Source organism: Amblyomma mixtum, chromosome 3 (genome assembly GCF_055824585.1).
Source record: "Amblyomma mixtum isolate Tamu chromosome 3, ASM5582458v1, whole genome shotgun sequence".
In the NCBI taxonomy this organism is placed as follows: domain Eukaryota; kingdom Metazoa; phylum Arthropoda; class Arachnida; order Ixodida; family Ixodidae; genus Amblyomma; species Amblyomma mixtum.
In genome coordinates this window covers 153,724,417-153,733,349 of record NC_143014.1, presented here as the reverse complement: position 1 = coordinate 153,733,349, position 8,933 = coordinate 153,724,417, and the positions used below count along the sequence as shown (strand labels likewise).

General features: G+C 45.4%; 1 long non-coding RNA gene across 1 annotated transcript; it reads right to left on the bottom strand.

The window, feature by feature from the left end:
* Positions 1 to 2,734: 2,734 nt before the first annotated feature.
* Positions 2,735 to 5,120, bottom strand: LOC149352423 (uncharacterized). The gene is made up of 2 exons (XR_016289529.1): positions 3,587 to 5,120; positions 2,735 to 2,860 (listed from the first exon to the last, which is right to left on the bottom strand). It is a non-coding gene; the product is annotated as an uncharacterized LOC149352423 (long non-coding RNA).
* Positions 5,121 to 8,933: the final 3,813 nt, after the last annotated feature.

Here is an 8,933-nt window from a genome sequence, read left to right as displayed (position 1 = left end):
TTAAAAAAGGAATTTCCGCTCGACGCTCATGGTATTCGGTACTTGCCTGTAGAGAGTGAGGATGGGACACCATTCGACCTCATTATGCTAATGGGCCTCCATTGTATTTGGCGCTCCAGAATGGCAGGATATCATTGCGATCCTGATGCACGGCCAGCACGGATCTATTTTCGGGAGTGCATGCATAAGTATATTGAAGTTCAGAAACTTGCTCCTGAAGCTCCCGAGTGGCTCGAAAGAGTCGAGCCTTTGGTGACGCTTAAGGAGTTTTAATATGATGAAGCCACGCACCCCCGGGCGGATAGTGTTGTTAATTATTGCTCATTGCGCTCTGTAAGTGTATTTGTGTACTGTGGTTCTTGCCGAAGTCAGGCAATAAATAAAAAAAAAAAGCGGTGGCTCAGTGGCTATGGTGCTCGGCTGCTGTCCCGAAAGACGCGGGTTCGATCCCGGCTGCGGCGGCTGAATTTTTTTGGCGGAGAAATTCGAGGCCCGTGTACTGTGCGATGTCAGTGCACGTTAAAGAACCCCAGGTGGTCGAAATTTCCGGAGCCCTCCACTACGGCGTCTCTCATAGCCTCAGTCGCTTTGGGACGTTAAACCCCATAAACCAACCAACCACCATTGTTTGTTTACACTCGACGGGGAATTTTTGTCATCCTTGTCACCAGTGCTGAAGTCATAAACGCTGTAGTCCTACACGACACATCGACACAAATAAAAAATTTAAAATGACTGCCGCTTCTTCTATACAATCCCCCCGCCCCTAGTTTCAATTCCTGACGAAACCGCTGCGTCAGCCAGTGCCTCAAGTGTCATATGAACGACTCTCTCCTGTGTGGTGTGAGCATCGGTATGGGCATCCAGCTTTCCTTTCCATGGTGGTAACATCTCCATTTTGGGGCACGGGCTCATTTGTTCACATAAAAATATTTTTGCGGAAATGAGCGTTCTCGCGTCTATGACCCATGAGGGAGTCCAATGCTGCTTTCAGACATCTAACTTCTACTTCGCATTAAAATTCAGAAGAAGGCATTTCTTGAATATTATCAGGCGCTGTTTGCAAAGCAAGAAGTGGATGTGAGCGCATTCAAGGAAAAGTTTCTTGGCGCTTTGCCGCGATTAGATGACGAACAGAAAGAAAGGCTGCAGCTGTCGATAACTGCGTCGGAGGTCGAGCAAGCGATAGAAAATTTGAACCTGGGAAAATCTCCTGGACCTGATGGGTTAAGCGCCGCTTTTTACAAAGCATATAAACGCGAAATAGTGCCAGTACTGACAGCAGTTTTTAACGAAGCCTACAAAGAAAATGAATTGCCCCCGTCTTATGGTAAATCCCATACAGTGTTAATCCCTAAATCCGATGACGCAGAAAAGTTAAAGCAGGTCACAGCATATCGTCCTATCGCCCTCACAAACGTGGATTATAAAGTTTTCATGAAGATTTTAGCCTGTAGACTACAGTCAGTAATTCAGGATATAGTCGGTCCCCACCAGACGTGTGGGATCAAGGGACGCTCTATTGTTTCCAATATTCATAAAGCGAGGTGTGTGCTGGAATGTTGTGATTACACAAATAGCTGTGTAGCCATCCTTCAGCTAGATCTTGAGAAGGCATTCGATTGTGTTTCGCACGATATCCTGTTCTGCATACTCGACCATGTGAATTTAGGGTCCATTATTTGTGAGGGAGTGGCCTTGGCGTACCGGAGCTGCACGACAAGATTAATTGTAAATAAGAGTTTGGGGGCCCCCATTAGCCTGCAGCGTTCGGTGCGCCAGGGTTGTCCCCTCAGCCCTCTTCTATTCTGCATTTACATTGAAGCGTTGTGTTTGAATATCATGGAAAGTGAAAAAATTCGAGGATTCCAGCTACAGGCAGCAGAAGTTAAGCTGCTGGCTTATGCGGATGATGTCGCGGTGTTCACAGTGAACCGGGAAGGTATAACCGAGGCCGTGGCATGCGTAAAAGAATTCACCAAGATCACCGGTAGTAAAGTGAATTGGTCAAAGTCCCTGGGGCTTTGGCACGGAGAATGGCCAACGAAGCCCGGCAATTTTGCAAACGTGTCCTGGGTGACGACCCCAGTAAAGTACTTAGGCGTTCCACTGGACGGTTATCGCGATAGCGATTCGTACTGGAAAGCACAGACGCAAGCTACGCGTGAAAAGGTGGAAAGGTGGAAAGGGCGACACCTTTCAATTTTCGCAAGGGCCACAGTGTGCCCAGTAAACCATAAAACGTACCATAGACATCAGCAAGATATTTACGCTGGACATTAGACACCTCCATTAGACATCCATATTAGTACCGTTTACGAAAAATCTACGTACCTACAACATGAAAATTGGGGTCCAGTTCACGTTGCAGGTACGTACTGCAGACATCACGCTCTACATTTATCAGATATTTGTGAACATGTAAGTACGCCGTCTACGTAGCCTAGACGTCTATATAAAGAGAATATGACTATACACAGATCAATATCCAGGTGAAAATTTCTAACTGGTTCCAGTCCTACTGTTTTAAGAGACACATTTCCAGACTGGAACCAGCTGCAATACGAGATGCAGCTGACACCTGTTACAATTCCAGATGGAACGGAGACCTACTGCATCCCAGCCACAGACTTCCCTATGGAGTCGTCGGGACGTCCAAGCACTCCAGCTAGCTCAAATACAGTTGAGTAAGCGAGTACATGGCCATCATGGGAGCCCAAAACACTGCAATGACTTCCTAGTGCGTTAGTATTTTATTGCGCTCGGCGCTTTCACTGAATCTTCTCGTTGAGCATAATCGTCAGGTTAACAGCTGCGGTGGCATCAATACTCTTCTGCCGAGCCCAATAGGCCAGGGTTGCTGCAAAAGAAAGCATAATTGTTCACTTTTACAGGTGACAAGAGAATGGCACAGCAACCACAACAAACAAACCCAGTAATTTACGCCACTTTTACCGACGCAAGTCTATGAAGCGTGAAAGGTTGCCCTTGCAGCACTAAAAGGCAGTCGTGCTGAGCGGAGTGTGCTTAGATAGATAGATAGATAGATAGATAGATAGATACTTGAGGCCGTACCCTTTGTAACGGGCGGGCACCACTAAAGTGAGCACCCAAACCAAAAAAACAAAAAATCACAAAAAAAACGAGATGAAAGCGCACAAGAAAGGAGAGAAAAAATAAAAAAAAACGCAAAGTTCAAAGCAAGGAGTTCGCTCATCGACCGCGTTCACATCCGACTCTGCGGTTTCGCGCGGTTAGACACAGTGCGCCACCAAAGAGTCAGTCGACGCTTGGTTCGCAGCACACCCTCGCTCTTGTGCTTGGAGTTGTCTCCCTCGTCGTCCACCGCAGGGTCGTCCACACGCACTTCGGCACACCATCCGAACGCATGCCCACATTTCGGTAGTAGAGGCCAGTTGCATACATCACCAGCCTTTGTTCCAATACACAGCGAGTTTGGCGAAAACAGCCAAACGAATGAGCGTAAAAATATAACGTGCCGATAAATGCGTTAGAATTTTTTCATTACGAACGCAAAAATAGCATAAAATACACTTCAATGAGTAAACTGAGACTGAGTACGCACCAAGAAAGGTCACGATCCCAGCCGGTGAAAACGAGTTGTAGTCCTAATTCGTACTGACGGGTCCACTTCGCCGAGTAGTAAAAGCAAGCAAACTGTCTTCCTTCAGCTCCATCAAGGAAAGAACGGTTGAACAATCTCGCCAGCAATAATAAGAGAATAATTAATTCTGTGTCGAGGTTCTTCAAACACAATGTTCCCACGGAACACGACTGAAATCGCACACGCCCTGCGCTCTACCACTGCCACCATGGCTGAACCTAGCCTCGTGGGGATGTGCGAAACTGTCACATATTTTGTATCGTCTCTTTTTTGTACTTAGTAGCAGGCTTGGTGTGGCATGAAAAATAAGTTAATTATTTTTAAATTGTAGCATATTACTTTTTCACAGCTGCAATTGCCATGCGCAGTTTGCGCTATTATTGATAAAATACGATACGAACTACAACGCGATGGCGGCTTAGACAATTCACCGCAGTTTCCCCGCCGCCGCCTGTCCGCAGCATAGAACAGGCATATGGGCAGCGCATGTAGCATGAAGGCAAGATGACCAATTATCATTAGGGTAACGGGCTGGATTCAGAGAGAATGCAAGCACAGCAGAGAGGATCAGGGCAGGTGGGCAGATGAGGTTCGGAAGTTTGCTGGGATAAGGGGGCCGCCGCTGGCACAGGGTTAACTGGAGAAATTTTTGGCCTGCACTGGACATGATTACAGTGTTGACATGATGATAAAAAGCGGGACTCAAGAAGTTTATTCTCAAGAAATATGAGGTCACACATTCAGCAACACAAATGCCTAAGCTTTCCTCAGCTCAACATTCCAATAGTTATCATTGCTAGCGCGATTAGCAGATTTAAGACATTTTTGAAAAAAAAACATAACTCCCAAAAATTGCACTGAACCAATTCTTGTATTTTAAATAGTTGGATAAGTTGGATAAAACATGCTTAATCAGAAAAAATGGTTATTATATAGTCCTGGCTGCTAAATAACAAAAAGGTTTTAGTGTGTCCTCACTTTTCAGTGTGGTTGAGATAGCTTGCAGGCTGTAGCACAAGGTATAAATTGAATGTAAGAATAGTAATGAAATAACAATGCGAATCCTGACCAAAGTGACTGGCATTTCAAACACTCTAGTACAGTTGAGTCAGAAACCTGATGCGTGTGCATTCAGATTTGTCTTTACTACTTCCCGTATTTTTCATCTTTCTAGGCAGGATAATGTTGCCGTGAAGCGAGCACGAAAAAACGCAAAAACACAGGCAGCGCTGGTCATGCCTCCAATTTGTAGTCAATAGCGATTTCAAACTTTAAATGCAGTAAGGCAACACGAAATATCGAACGATTGAAAAATATGGAATTCTTAAATTATATATCTCGCTTACATACCCAGGACGTGACAAGTAATATCTACGAGAAGTCTAGGTTAAGGCAGATATGATGTCGTGGGTATGTTTGCAGCTTTTCCACGAAAAAAGGTTGGTAGATAAGACGTCTGAGAGATTTAGGTTTGGTACATAGACGTTAAGACTTAATCTGGACATCTATGGGAGGTTTGTGGTTTGCTGGGTGCAATCTGTTTTTTATGTCTAGGCTGTGGTACGTGATGCAAGTGTTGCATTGTGCAAGGATGAACGTACAGAGACTGCACCGGATCTTTGCCGTTTTTGTGTGGGCTGCGGACTGGGAACGCTGTAGCCGGACCAATTTGTTTAGGCGGGTGAAGGATGGCGGCCTGAGTCTGGGACACTTATTTCTGCGGCAGATTGTAAGCATATTTTGTTTTGTGCGCGATGTAAGCGATCCGTTTTTGCGCACTGTGTGCCAATTAAGGCTCGGAAATGCACTGCCGGACTTTGTTGTCACAACCGACAGTTTCTCGGGACGTATTTTTGGTTACTTTAGAGAGGTTGTCGCGAGTGTTCGATTCCTGTCTGTTCGATTTTCGTATGAATATTTATCTTCTGTTAGCAGGAAGAAGTTGTATAAAGATTTGTGCGATGTAGTTCTTCCACAACCTATGTACAGGGCCTTATACAATGGAGGCCAGGGACGCGACGTACTTAAGCGTGTGAAGGCGATGCAGGTGCCGCCAAGTGCAAAAACTTTTTTCTTTAAATTACATACCGGAACACTACCAGTAAAGGAATTCTTGGAAAGGAAGCAGTTATTTCTACCTTGGGGATCACATTGTTTAATTTGTAAACAACCAGAAATAATAGACCACGTTTTTTTGCACTGTTGGGAGGGGGTATACTTTTGGGACATCTTGCAACGGACTTTAAAAAAGGAATTTCCGCTCGACGCTCATGGTATTCGGTACTTGCCTGTAGAGAGTGAGGATGGGACACCATTCGACCTCATTATGCTAATGGGCCTCCATTGTATTTGGCGCTCCAGAATGGCAGGATATCATTGCGATCCTGATGCACGGCCAGCACGGATCTATTTTCGGGAGTGCATGCATAAGTATATTGAAGTTCAGAAACTTGCTCCTGAAGCTCCCGAGTGGCTCGAAAGAGTCGAGCCTTTGGTGACGCTTAAGGAGTTTTAATATGATGAAGCCACGCACCCCCGGGCGGATAGTGTTGTTAATTATTGCTCATTGCGCTCTGTAAGTGTATTTGTGTACTGTGGTTCTTGCCGAAGTCAGGCAGTAAATAAAAAAAAAAAGCGGTGGCTCAGTGGCTATGGTGCTCGGCTGCTGTCCCGAAAGACGCGGGTTCGATCCCGGCTGCGGCGGCTGAATTTTTTTGGCGGAGAAATTCGAGGCCCGTGTACTGTGCGATGTCAGTGCACGTTAAAGAACCCCAGGTGGTCGAAATTTCCGGAGCCCTCCACTACGGCGTCTCTCATAGCCTCAGTCGCTTTGGGACGTTAAACCCCATAAACCAACCAACCACCATTGTTTGTTTACACTCGACGGGGAATTTGTGTCATCCTTGTCACCAGTGCTGAAGTCATAAACGCTGTAGTCCTACACGACACATCGACACAAATAAAAAATTTAAAATGACTGCCGCTTCTTCTATACAATCCCCCCGCCCCTAGTTTCAATTCCTGACGAAACCGCTGCGTCAGCCAGTGCCTCAAGTGTCATATGAACGACTCTCTCCTGTGTGGTGTGAGCATCGGTATGGGCATCCAGCTTTCCTTTCCATGGTGGTAACATCTCCATTTTGGGGCACGGGCTCATTTGTTCACATAAAAATATTTTTGCGGAAATGAGCGTTCTCGCGTCTATGACCCATGAGGGAGTCCAATGCTGCTTTCAGACATCTAACTTCTACTTCGCATTAAAATTCAGAAGTCTTCTATGCATTTCAGGGGTCGGCGCAATCTTTGTAACCCAAACAGGAGAACCGCGTCGTCACCGTGCACACTGGAAAGGAACGGAGAATCGAGACAGGCTGGAGCAGCGAGCAACACTGCAGCGGTGATGGAACAGAGGAGGTCACGTGGCACTAGTACGGTGGCTCGATACAACTTCCTTTGAGGGGTGAAGACAACCACTGTCCGGTTGAGAGACGTCATTTTGAATCACAGGGTTTGTGCGCCGACCCCTATAACAAACAGAAAGGTGCTAAAATTTATTCTTGAATAAGACGTCGATGTGTTAATGCAGTATTGAACACCAAGGACGCATAAATGTTTCATTCAAGAAAAAAAATTGCAGGCGGAGATGCCCCCACCTTACCAAAAAAAAAACTGTATCGAGGCACTTGCGCAGTGGAGTGACGCGTAGTGGTGAGCGCGGTTTAGCGTGCGCCAAGCGTGCGCCAAAGAAGTTCTCTTTTCAAAAAGGGCGCGCGGCGGCCGAAATGCGTTTAGCGGCAGAGCTAAAGGCAGCCACGTTTTTGAAATTCCAAAAAAATGGTAACGCTATTACTAACGGCCGGCTACAAATTTCCTATCGCAGACAAACGCCTACCTGCGATAATCAAAAAAGTAAACTATTTGAAATTTGTTAACCATTTTACTAGTTAACATGATTCACCTGTTTTCGGAAGCCCGCCAACACAGATATCACAATGCGACAGAAGCCATCTGTATAGCTCAAAAAACCTATACAAACCATATTTAAGCTATCAGTCAGGTGATAGAGAAATGTGCTGAATATAACCAACCGCTGTATATCGCTTTTATAGATTACGAGAAAGCGTAGTCGAAACCAAGTTCAACAGTCATGCAGGCACCGCGAAATAAGGGTGTAGAAGAGCTTTATGTAAAAATACTAGGAGATATCTACAACTGCTGCACAGCTGCCATAGTCCTCCATAAAGTCAGCGACACATTTTAAATAAAGAAGGGTGTCAGGCAGGGAGACGCGATCTCCTATTCACCGCGTGTTTACAGGAACTATTCAGAGGCTTGGATTGGGAACAGTTGTAGGTAAGAGTTAATGGATAATACCTTAGTAGTCTGCGATTTGCTGATGACATTGCGTTGCTAAGTCACTCAGGATATAAGCTGCAAAATATGATCAGTGAGTTAGACAGGCAGATCAGAACGGCAGGTCTTAAAATTAACACGCAGAAAACCAAAGTAATGTTCAGCAGTCTAGGATGGGAGCAGTTAACAATTGGCATAGCGGGGTGCTGGAAGTGGTAAGGGAATACGTCTACTTAGGGCAGGTAGTGACCGCAGAGCCGGATCACGACAGGGAAAAAACGTTAGAGATCACTGAGGCGACCCGCATTGGGAGAATACGAAAGCACTGACGCCTCCACGGCACTCGTCGTCTCTCTTTGCTTCTCTTTGTTACTCTTTGCCCCTCTTTGATTCGTCACTGGGCACGTCAGCTAGCTTTCGGTCAGCACCGCCTCAAGGCTGTTCATGTTAATAACCTTAATTAATCACCTAATTCATTAATTTCACTCTGATTACATCCCTTCACCTCAATCACACATTTTGGTTTTCAAATTTGGCGCCAACGCTGCTTTTCCGTCACCCACTATATCCTCGTCCAGCCTATCCAACCGTTCAATGGTTTTTGCTCATAATTAATTCACTAATTAATCTGTCAACCAGACTTTTTATTCGATTAATTATCACTCATCAAGCACATTTCAATTCATTTCAAACTTTATTTTCACTCCTTTGCCCATTTTTTCACTCTTTTGCCGTCCGCGGTTGTTTTCCTGTCCGCTCACTATATCGACGTCCGCGCTATTTCGACGGCTTTTCGACATTTTTGGGTCTAGTTCATTACTAATCATCCTATTGACATCAAATTTGTTGTGCATTATCCTCACATCATCTTCTATCGATTACAACCATTTGTTTGATCCTACCTCTTCTGAAAACACCACAACTGCTGCCGACACGTTTTGATGACACGACCCCG